Consider the following 6,000-nt stretch of genomic DNA (forward strand, 5'->3'; position numbering starts at 1 on the left):
CATCTGTGATGGGTCTAATCAGGAAGTACTAGAGTTATTTCTGTAACTCTTTTGCAACATAAGGCTGTGTCTTTCTGCCTTCCTTAAAAATATGTCCTGTCCCTCAAATACCATGACACTTGGGTTAAAATTTGAAAAAAGCAAAAGAACAAAATACAATTCCATGATGCCAATTTGGACTGTATCCACCCTACTCATCCAAAGTCCCAGATGTCAAGCCCTGAGAATTAATTCCTTCCCCACTACTGGAAAAGTGTAACTGTTAATTCCTTCCCCACTACTGGAAAAATGTAACTTCCTTTCATGCCATGGGGAAAATTCCCCATTTCTCTTCTGCGGCATGGACCAGCATTAGCCTTTGTGGCTGTAGACCATTATGACAGATTCATGGGGAAGTAGGGGGAGAGAGATAGGAGAACTGCCCAAGCTGTGTGAACAGAGCAGCAGGCAAGGCAGAGCAAAGGATGGGGGTTTAAAGGACTGGAGATTACAAGTGGGAGGAAATATTCTGCAATGGCAAAAAGGTTGTTCAAATTGGATGTCTTAACATACTCTCTAATTAATAAAGTATTCAATTACATCCTTAAATTTATCCTTCCAATTAGTCTGCTAGAACACTTATAAAAAAAGATTATTTTATTATTAAATCAAAAGTTACTTATCTAAATCATACAATTAACTCCTCAGAAAGAGTCAACAATGGGAACTTTTTTTTTCCTTCCAACTTTTATTTTAGGTTCTGAGGGCAAATGTGCAGGTTTGTTACATGGGTATTGTGTGTCACAGAGGTTTGGTGTACAGATTATTTTGCCACCCAGGTAATGAGCATAGTACTGTTATCGGTGGAGTGTGTCCAGGTTCTTAGTGTCTTGCACAAAGAATTGGACAAAATGCACAAACAAAGCAAAGAAAGAATGAGCAACAAAAGCAGAGATTTACTGAAAATGAGAGGACACTCCACACGTAGAAGTGGACCGGAGCATAGGGGCTCAAGCGCCCTGTTACAGAATTTTCTGGGGTTTAAATACCCTTTGGAGGTTTCCACCAGTTACTTGGTTACAGAGCGTACCTCTGTGTAAATGAAGAGGATGAAGTAAAGTTACAAAGTCATTTACTGTTGTACGCCCTATGTAAATGGAGAGGATATTTTCGGTTATAGCTGAAGGGTTTTCCATTTAATTTAGTTCTAGGAAGTCCTTATGTTCCTTGTCTCCAAACCCTATTCTCCTGCCTCAGTACCTGATAGGTAGTTTTTCAATCCTCCTCTTCCTCCCACTCTCCCACCTCAAGTAGGCCCCAGTGTCTATTGTTCCCATCTTTATGTCCATGCGTACTCAGTATTTAGCTCCCACTTAAAAGTGAGAACATGCGATATTTGGTTTTCGGTTTTTGCGTTAGTTCTCTTAGGATAATGGCCTCCAGCTCAGTCCGTGTTGCTGCAAAGGACATGATTTTGGGTTTTGTTTTGTTTTTAATCAGCATGGGAACTTTCTAAATCATGAAACATCCTGTATATTTGGATGAAGTTGTGTGCTGTCTCCCCACACCCCACCCCCATTCCATTCCCATTGACCCACTCTGGACAGCATTGCTGCGCGCCCGGGAGGACATGTCCTCTCTACTTCCTTTCTCCCCACCCCTTATAGGGGTGTTGCATGCGGCTGTGCTCTGCACTCCATCTCTGCTTTCTCTTCTATTAGCTCGGCTCACTGCCTGTCTGGAGAGTTCATTCTCTTCTGCGTGCGCACATTCTTATGACCTCCTTCCTTCTTACTTCTTAGCCTGTCAGTCTCCTCGGAAGAATGATATTTCTTCCTCAATTTCATTAAAATCTTTGAACCAAAAATATGAGCCAATCGTGGCGAAGTAACTCTCTTTTTGAGCACTTAGCTAACTTTAAATCAGGTTTACACTCATTCATGTGATTCTTCCTTGAGTTTCTCTCTCCCCTGCAAGAAGGTAACTCCATGAAGGTGTAGACTTCAGTTTTGCTCAACTTCTTTTTTTCTATTTCCCAGCTTCTTTATAGTGGCAGGAACATGGCAGATGCTCAATAAATATTTGCTGAATTAATGAATGAATGCAATAAATATTAAAAGTAATGGCAAAAACCACAATTACTTTTGCACCAACCTAATATTTATTGAACTCCTCTCTATGTAACATACTGTTCTGGGTGCTGGGGACATATGGCAAATAAAATTAACAAGTCCCTGGACTCCTGAAGCTTACATTCTAATTGATGAATAGATCAAATTATCCTCCTCTAAACAAAAGAGCATTTTAACTGAAAATAAAACCAGTATGATCAACCTCTAAAATACTTGAAAATACATACAAAATTCTATCTCCTCAAATTTTTCTAGTTAAAACTTCTCCTGGCCGGGCACAGGGGCTCACACCTGTAATCCCAGCACTTTGGGAAGCTAAGATGGACGGATCACCTGAGGTCAGGAGTTCAAGACCAGCCTGACCAACATGAGGAAACCCCATCTCTACTAAAAATACAGAATTAGTCGGGCGTGGTGAAACACGCCTGTAATCCCAGCAACTCCAGAGGCTGAGGCAGGATAATTGCTTGAACCTGGGAGGCAGAGGTTGCAGTGAGCCGAGATTGCACCATTGCACTCTAGCCTGGGCAACAAGAGCGAAACTCGGTCTCAAAAAACAAAAAAAAAAAAAAAAAAGAAGCTTCTCCCTAAGCCTTCAATTGGAAATATTTCTTATTTTACTTCATTATTTTTCTCTTTCAATTACTAATATTATTATTTTCAACTACATATCATTGCAAACATGAGGTGTTTCAGCCACAGTATATGAATAAATTTGAGATTAGCAAGCGAACCAAACCATCTCTTAGAACAGTTTTTATGGGAAAAGATATTCATGGTCTCTAACAATGCACTAAATTAACTTTTGAAATATAGTCTGTCTATGGTGAGAGGGAATTTCAGCACAGGCAAAACACCATGAACTGCTGAAAGAGGAATTGCAGAGTGTTAATAGCTAGGCTCTTAAAAAAAAAAAAAAGATGTAAATATTTCATCTACTCATTCACCCAACATCATTATCAAGACAGAGAACTCGGTCATGGTCCTGCAATGTGTTAGTGCTATCTCCTTCCCAGCTGAGGGCCCATCACACAGGCTTCTCCCATTTCAAAGGGAAAAAAACAAACAAAAATAGCTGTCACCTCTATTGATGTGGGAAGACTATTTGCCAACTAGAAAAGGTAGGCAAACCTTTTCAGCAAGTCACATGAATTCTTGTGAGGTATTCAAGTTAAAAGGCATATTGTGAGAACCTCCTTCCAATATAAATACTATTTTGCTGCTTTTTTTTTTTTTTTTAAGACGGAGTTTTGCTCTTGTTGCCCAGGCTGGAGTGCAATGGCATGATCTCGGCTCACTGCAACCTCTGCCTCACAGTTTCAAGTGATTCTCCTGCCTCAGCCTCCCAAGTAACTGGGATTACAAGCATGCACCACCATGCCCAGCTAATTTTTGTATTTTTAGTAGAGAAGGAGTTTCACCATGTTCATCAGGCTGGATGGTCTCGAACTCCTGACCTCAGGTGATCTACCCGCCTCGGCCTCCCAGAGTGCTGGGATTACAGGCATGAGCCACCGTGCCTGGTCACTATTTTGCTTTTGCAAAATTGCATTTATTTTATCTTCCTGTATTATTGCTTCCCTTTCATTCATTCATTTATCCATCAAATATCCATAGAAAGGAATATTGTGAAAACTATATAACAACATAAAAGTGTATAATACTCCCCCCAAAAGCCTGGAAAGCAAAATTGTGCCTTGTGTACGGAATATGTACATATGCTACATGTTACATCGTCATTGCAGTTAAAAGACTTTGGTTAGTCATAATAGCAGTGACTCTAAATTGAACCTAACAAGATGAAACTCTATCTTCTCTGTCACTTATTTTATACAATTGTGAGTGTGGCAGAAAGCAAGAGGTGCATTAATATTTAAGATGGAATGGCATATATTCATTCAAATATATTTAATCTCCTAGTAAATTTTTATTCAATCAATTCTGCTTAAATACTTTCAAATACTTTGATAATGACTCTTTCCATGAAAGACGAAATCTGTTTTCTGCTGAGGCAAATGCTTTCTTGTGAGTCTTGTTATCATTGCTGAGAACACCTAAGTGTGTGTATACCATGTGAATCACCGGATAGTGAGAGTGTGTCTACCTACTGAATATGGGTGAGCCAAAGTGTCATGCCAGAGTCTTCTACATGTCTTATTTAAAGACACACTTGTATTGAGACCTGCACTTGAAACATATGATTTCAGGATAGTTTTTGCTTCCTTAAAGATTTCTTCCCATTAGGAAGAAATATATCATGGGCCATTTCCTTTTTTTTTTTTTTTTTTTAAGACAGAGTCTTGCTCTGTCGCCCAGGCTGGAGTGCAGTAGCACAATCTCGGCTCACTGCAACCTCAGCCTCCTGGGTTCAAGTGATTCTCCTGCCTCAGCCTCTCGAGTAGCTGGGATTATAGTTGTGCACCACCACGCCCAGCTAATTTTTGCATTTTTTTGTTTTAAATAGAGACAGCGTTTTGCTGTGTTGGCCAGGCTAGTCTCGAACTCCTGAGCTCAAGTGATCCACCCACCTTGGCCCCCAAAGTGCTGGGATTACAGGCATGAGCCACTGCACCCGGCCCTTTTCTTTTTTTTCTTTTTCTTTTTTTTTTTTTTTTTTTTGGAGACAGGGTCTCTGTTGCCCAGGTTGAAGTGCAGTGGCACGATATTTGCTCACTGCAGCCTCAACTTTCCAGGCTAAGCAATCCTCCTCCTGCCTCAGCCTCTCAAAATGCTGAGATTACCACACCCTTAACTGAGGCCTGAGCCACCCAGCCTGGTTCTGTGGGGCTTTTCCATGCGGCCAACAACATCAGTGAGTTTTTAATGTTCAGTTTCTAACTTTTCAGGGTGATATTGCTGAAAGGGAGGTAAGACGCCTGGGGTCTCTTTACGTAATTCTCATGTTCCCCTAGATCTCCCTTTTTCAGTGTCTTTCACTGCTGTGGTGCCCCTGGCTGAATGAGCACGTTTACTTGCTTCATTTTTCCAGTCATGAGCCTTTTCTGCCTCATGTGAAGGTGTGGGCAACACAGCAGCCTGTGCCTGTTACAAATTTGAGCCTCCTGCATGAAGCGTTCTGCTCGGGGCAGATATAATGATCTCTTCAGAATGGAGAAGCTGGCTGATTTTTTTTCTAGACCAAAGCTGTCTTCTCGACCATTAGGGAAAATGCAACATAAATCATCAAGTCAGTGATATCAGTGGAATGCAGCACGTGCCTCCATTGGAAGGGCCTGCCGTCCTAAGTCAGGGGGAATAGACGCCTAGCACTCAGACCTGCTGAAGGCTGGCCTCTGAAAGACGGTTTCCTCCCTTTTTATTTCCAGTATGGGAAGTATGACAAAGCCTTCGAGGCGAGTGAGAATCAAAGTCAGACCGCCGGCACCGCCTGAGGCGGAGGGCACACCAGCAGGCCAGATGTTCTGAGTCCCATGTGGAGAAGTGTTTGTGGTTGGATTCTATTTGAAACTGATTGTTGATACTCTCATGAGACAGCCTGTGACAAATTGTATAATAAAATTGTTAAAAATAGCGTATTTATTCCCTGGAAAAGCTGAGTTCCCACAATTCAGTGAGCTGGGAAAATTGCTAAGCCTCTTGGACACGAAGTGCCAAGTCGAGTCCCTGTTCGTATAACCCTTTCCTTACCCATTTGATTTTTCATTGTAATTTTTGTTTTTCTGAACTGCTAACAATGCTCCAGATAGCCCTTTTAAAAGAATAAAAATAAAACAAATCAACTTATATTTTTGAATAAAATCGTAAAAGCCTATAAAATGTACATATAATATTGACAGATTAATTACAAAAAATTATTTCTATGTGTATACTAACACTGTCCAATAGAAATATAATGTATGCCACAAATGCAATCCACGCATGTAATTTT

This window comes from Symphalangus syndactylus, chromosome 8 (assembly GCF_028878055.3).
Source record: "Symphalangus syndactylus isolate Jambi chromosome 8, NHGRI_mSymSyn1-v2.1_pri, whole genome shotgun sequence".
NCBI classification, from domain to species: Eukaryota; Metazoa; Chordata; class Mammalia; order Primates; family Hylobatidae; genus Symphalangus; species Symphalangus syndactylus.